The following is a 6,405-nucleotide window of genomic DNA, read 5'->3' as shown; positions in this document are numbered from 1 at the left end:
GGTTCTAAACTTTTCCTATCCTATAAAGTATATTTCCGAGTCCTTTTAGATAGCGGAGTCGATTAAGCTATGTCCGTCTATCTTCCTGTCTGTCCGTCTGTATATTTGTTTGTTGAAATAAATTTTCAAAAGACCCTGGATATCTTCGGTACCCAAATCTGTAACAATTCTATTAGACATGCTTTCGACAAGTTTTCTATTTAAAATCTGCAAAATCGGTCCATAAATAACTGAAATATGAGCAAAAATACGAGACAACCTCAGAACATTTAATCAAAAAAAAGAGACTTTTTGTGTATGCTTAGACAAAGGAAGCACAATAAGTTACGTACATATAAAGCGCTCTGGTGTAAATTTTGTTGTTAATGCCAAAATCAAGGATGGAAAATTGTGTGTTGGAAATAAACCAGCTAAGTAAAAAATTGATTTTAAAATTTTAAAAATTAAATATGCTATTGGGGTGTTATTGTACTCTTGTACCAAGGACTATTTTTTTTAACTTTTCGTTCTATAACTGGTACTTTTTGAGTTTTTTTAAACATTGAACCTGGAGTAAATGAAAATCTATAAATGTTTCGTTCTTCAAAAGTTCCTTTTTTTTTAATTTCCTATAATATTCAACCTAGAAAAATGAAATTAGACACATAGAGACCGAAGCTCTACGGAGTAAAGAAGAACCTATAAAAAAGGACTTATACCTTTTCGTTCTTCATGAGGAACTTTTTGAAATTTTTATAATATTGAAGAAACATATAGTAAAGTATGTAGACCCCGGAGTAAGTGAGAAGCAATAAAAGGGGACATTGGTAGTTGTTAGTTTTTCAAAAGGTACTTTTTGAATTTTCTATAATATTGAGCCTAGACACATGAAATAAAGAATGTTGAGCGCAGAGTATGTGAGGACATATAAAAGGGGACTTTTTTGTGATTTTTCGTTCTTCAAAAGGTGCAGAGCCCGGAGTAAGTGAGAACCCATAAAAGGGGACCTTTTGGTACTAGTTAGTTCTTCAAAAGGTACTTTTTGAATTTCCTATTACATTAAACCTATAAACATAAAATTAAGAATGTAGAGCCCGGAGTAAGTGAGAACATATAAAAGGTACTATTTGGTACTTTTGCCTTCTTCAAAAGTACCATTTCTATAATATTGAATCTAGAATCACAAATGAAACATATATTAATGAAAATCTGTAGGAAAAAATTATTCTACTTCTTCAGCTAGTAACCATTGGGTTCTATGCAATGAATTATCATACATATAAGATCCTAATGGAATAAAAATCTATTAGAGTGGTACTTTTTGTTCTTCAACTGGTACTTTTTGAATATTTTATAATATTTAACTTAAAAACGCAAAATTAAACACAAAGCATACTAATTGAATTAAAATTTATAAAAGGGAGTTTTTGGTACTTCTTTGGTTCTTTTACGTTCTTCAATTGGTTGATTTAATAAAAATCTATAAAAGGGGACTGTCTTTCTGGTAATTTTTCGTTTTGCTATAGTGGAAGAGGTATTATGTGTTTGTGATGTTTGTAACACCTAAAATATTAGTCCTAGACACACCTATGTCTGTCTGTCTGTCTGTCCGTCTGTCTGTCTCCCTGTCTGTGTCTCCATGTAAGCCTTAAGCGCACTCTACAGGTCGCATTTTTCAAGATAATTTGATGAAATTATGCACATTCTTTGACCCATGGAGTCTATTGAAAATGGCCTAAATCAGTCCATTATTTCGTATAGCCCCCATAGACCCATACCCCAAGAATAGGGCTTTTAAGCTCATAAATATGTTAACGTATTTTTATTGAATACTTTACTATTAAAAAAAATAATCTACCTTTTTAACATAATCCCTGGTGTAGGGTATTATATGGTCGGCCATGACCGAATATAAATTCTTAGTTGTTTCTAATAAAATACTTAATACTTTAACACACTATGGTCAAGATTATATAAGATTCGGCACAGTCGAATATAGAACTCTTTTTTAATAATCTGCAAACTATTCAATCTGAACAGATAGTAGCGCACTATCCTAAGATGTATTTCAAAATATAACGTGAAGATGATTTATTTATTTTATGCACAAAGTTCTAAATTCTGCAGTATATGGCAGTGTTTGCTGATGAACCCACCCAGACATGCAAACAACAATGGAAGCAGTGATGGGCAACAGATCCTATTAAATATATTCGTGTGCATAAAGCAAAAAAAACTGTATTATATTACAGTTTTAATGGAAAAATTATATCTCAAATTAATGGGGACGGACTGTCACTGTATTTTAATTAACTCTTTCAAATACAATATTTGTTACTTTAAAAAATAGTCTTTCCTTGATTAAAAAAAAATACCCATAACTGACAGAAATGCAAATGATAATGCCTTTGTCTGTGTTAGAATTTCAATTACGATGCTGGGTAAAACTAGTTGAAATAGTCGTAAAATAAATCTTTTTCAAAACAATGTTGGTTCGAATATTTGTGGTTAAATTGCGACATGTGTACGTGAACAAAAATATATATATATATATTTTTTTTTAATTGTTTTTCAATAAGAGAGTGTCATATTACAACAAATAATTACATCACAGCACTATGGTGTCAATAGAGAAATTCAGAATTTTCTTAATGTCATTGTAATGATTCAGTTTGTAACTAGATTTCATCAAAAATCTCTCAATTTTGAAATTGAACCTCAAGTCTAACTATTGTCCTTGTTTTAATATTAGAATGTGGATAATCTTAATCGCTAAGCTGCCCGGTAGTCTATTAATTTGGAGATTGTGGTTTCCAATCCCAGCTAATGACTAAGTTTAAACATTTAGCAAATGTTTATTTTATTTAAATTTAAACAACTAGGTGGTATTATATTCTTTAAACAAAATTCTAACTTAACTTTATTTTAGGACCCATAGTGCACTACTGTTCAAATGTTTGTGGTTTTCTGTACATGGTTTTTCTACTACTTATCTTGTTGTGTTCATATCAATTAAGTCGTTTTGTTTTTAGTATGTGTCTGTAATCTATTGTCTCCGGTTTCTGTCTGCCTGTCTGTCTGTCTGTCTTTTTGTCATTTTAGTCTTCGTTTTAAACGAAACAACAATCCTTGCTACAAGATTTACTCATTAGCATTTTAAATTTTTAAAGGACATAGTTTTGTTTTCACAAACTAAGCAAAAGCAATCTGAGAGTAATGTGACGTGCGATGATTTTTATGCAAAATTTAAGAAAAGTTTTATTTTTCTGGTTTTTGCATTTATATAGAATTAAGTGCCATAACAGGTATTGTTTGGAAATCATATATTCACAAACAAATCTAATTACAAATTTTAGATTTGAAATAATACTCTCAAGGAAATTTTAGAAACAAATTAGATTTTTATTTTTGTGTATTTTACATAAACCAAAATTTTTAAAAACAATTAAATTTCTCAGAAACAACTTTATTCTATATCAGAGAGTTTTGTTAAATTAATGACTCCCTAAATTCAATTTTTAAATTTTTCGGACTAAACTTCGAACATAATTAAGCTCTAAGCATCAGTTTAAGTTGAAAATCTATTATTGCTGTGCCTTTTTAAACCACAAAATTTTCTATAGAACTTTTTCAATATTTTCTCTTTTACTTTACACAAAGCACACACTTCTCACTTATGGCTTTGACCTTTTTATCCTTTAATATTGTTTCATCAATGTTTTCTACGTTCAGGCTTAATTAATCTTCTGGTATCTGATTGAAAGTGAGTATGTGTTTGGGTATAGATGTAAAAGGTGATTTGTTGGGGGGAGGCTACTGTACTTTATAGGACACCTGATTAATCTATACCGGGTACATTAGAAGGCAATACATGAAAGCTTTGAATAATTTCCCAGTGGTATCAGGCCACTCGGGAATAATCGGCATCAAATGAGCGAATAAACTTGATTTGAAGGGAAGGGGACACTAGGTAGTGTTCCAGACAGAGATTCCCATAAGGCCAATATGAATAATGAAAGGATGATTCTAGAATGATGGTATAAAGCAAAGTCTCCAGAATGAACAAGTCTAAAATTAGGATGATGTTACGTATTCTAAGTGGAAATACACGATTACAGGCTCAACTATTTAAAATGGGATTCATTTGCGAATTCAGACAAATGTAGAGAGGACTATTAAACTCTGGATCACTTTATCATTGCCGGGCTTTCGTTAAAACTTGATCCAAATATTGCTATTTAATTTGTAAGTACTTATACAAGTACTTATTTATAAGCGAGCGTTGTAAGTACTTGCAACTAATATATAACAGCGTTAAAATATACCAATCTATAAATAACTCTGGATCACTTCATCATTGTCGTAGAAATAAGATTCTAATATAGCTATTTAATGTATAATTATTTATATGCAAAATGTCAAGGTGTAAATAGAGAAAAGTAGTCTAGTGAGTTTTTATACCCTACACCACTATAGTGGGGAGGGTATTATACGTTTGTGCTGATGTTTGTAACATACAAAAATATTGGTCCTACACCAATATCGACTCAGAATCACATTTTGAGTCGATTAAGACATGTCCGTCCGTCTGTCCGGCTGGCTGGCTGTCTGTCCATGTAAACCTTGTGCGCAAGGTGCAGGCCGCAATTTTCAAGATAATTTGATGAAATTTGGACCAAGCCTGTTTTTTGGCACAAGGACGAAAATGGTTGAAATCGGTCCATTATTTCACCTAGCCCCCATACAACCGTACCTCCCGATTTGGGCTTTTTATGCCATAATTATGTCAAATATACTATTATCTCTCTAAAAATTGGCACAAATAAGTTTTATATAAGTATAAATGATACTGCAGATTTTCGTAATGATCGGCCCTTATTTGACCCTAGCCCCCATACAAACCCCCCTTCAAAAAATGTCTTAAACGTCTAAAATTGACTTGTAACCATTTGTATCGCAATGAAACTCAACATAATTAACTATTATTTAAAAATATACCCTTTTCCCAAATTTAATGAGGATCGGCCCATGTTTGACCTATACTTCTATATAAAGCTTCATTTAGAAAATTTGTTTTTTATCAATAAATTGCTTAAATACTTTGGAATTAACGTAAAATTCAACATAAAAGTTTCTTTGTGAAAAATAAAAATTTTTTAAATATACTCATGGTGTAGGGTATTATATAGTCGGCATTGCCCGACTATACTTTCCTACTTGTTTTAAGTTAATGTAAGTTTTTATCACATAATTTTTTTTATTAAGATAATTCTCGAAATGTTCGTGTTACCTATTAAAAAACACCCTGTAGTAATAAATCTTTCTTAGGAAGTTCATTATCCATTTTTGCATAAATCAATTCCCAAATCTTGTTCTACATAGAATACAGTAGCAATGAATGTTTAAAGAAATTTAATAGTATAAATCAAAATTGGCATGCTAGTAATCAAGAACTGAAAGGTGTAATTTATTCTTCAAAGTTGGAACAGGTAAATTAATTTTGTGCGAGAAATATAGTTAAAGGGCAAGTTATCCAACAATTGTAAATGAGGTCAAAGTATACTTTTCTAGAAAGATAGAAATTTCAAGAAAATAAAAAAGAATTATAGAAGTAGCTAATGTAAGTATCAGATGCAATGCGATGCTGAAAATCTGTGATATTGAGATCATGTTTAAGTCCGTTTAAGGAATTGATTACTTTTCTTAGGACATTATTTAACATCACTTTCTGACAACTTAAAAATATGTATATCTTTTTTACATGTTCTAATTTTGCGTAATAATTTCTACACTGAAAATAATTCATGCTGAACTTTTTTCATAATATTTACGAACATTTTGTATATAATACGAAATATTATTTAATCAAAACCCTTTTCTAATTCTACGAAAGTACCGGAATTTGCAGTAATATGTTTCTTCGTATATATTAAGAAACTTTCTTTTCTTAGAAAATGGTACCCTATCCGCGACTCTTATGAAAGAGTCTTTTATTAGCCCCTCTTCTGATCAGTTCTAACTCATATTTCAATCTTTTTTGAGTCGAATTACAGGTCGTTTTAGAGTAATTTCCAAATCATAATTAAGTAATTTTTGAGTATTTTATCACTCATTTTTATGACTTTTACAGACAAATACAGTAATACAGAAAACACGTTTATGATCTTGCGACTGCGCGAAATATAAATAAATATTCGAATCAGTTTTTAAGCCTACAACTTATTAATCACTTTTAGGTCAAAGGAATCAAAAAAGACTTACACTACTGATTACTCACTCGTTCAATAATCTTCTAATTGTTAGCTGGGATCTAGCAGTTTTTAAAATTTTTAATCATTAAATTTTTAATAGATGATCATATATGCGCTTATTTTCTTTCGTCGTGAGAAAATGGTACCCCATCCGCGACTCTTCTAAACGAGTGTT

This window comes from Lucilia sericata, unplaced genomic scaffold, assembly GCF_015586225.1.
Source record: "Lucilia sericata isolate MDLA Ls3-8-SP2 unplaced genomic scaffold, ASM1558622v1 Contig000990F_arrow, whole genome shotgun sequence".
NCBI lineage: Eukaryota > Metazoa > Arthropoda > Insecta > Diptera > Calliphoridae > Lucilia > Lucilia sericata.
The sequence above is the reverse complement of the archived record's forward strand: the minus strand, read 5'-3'. Positions refer to the sequence as shown.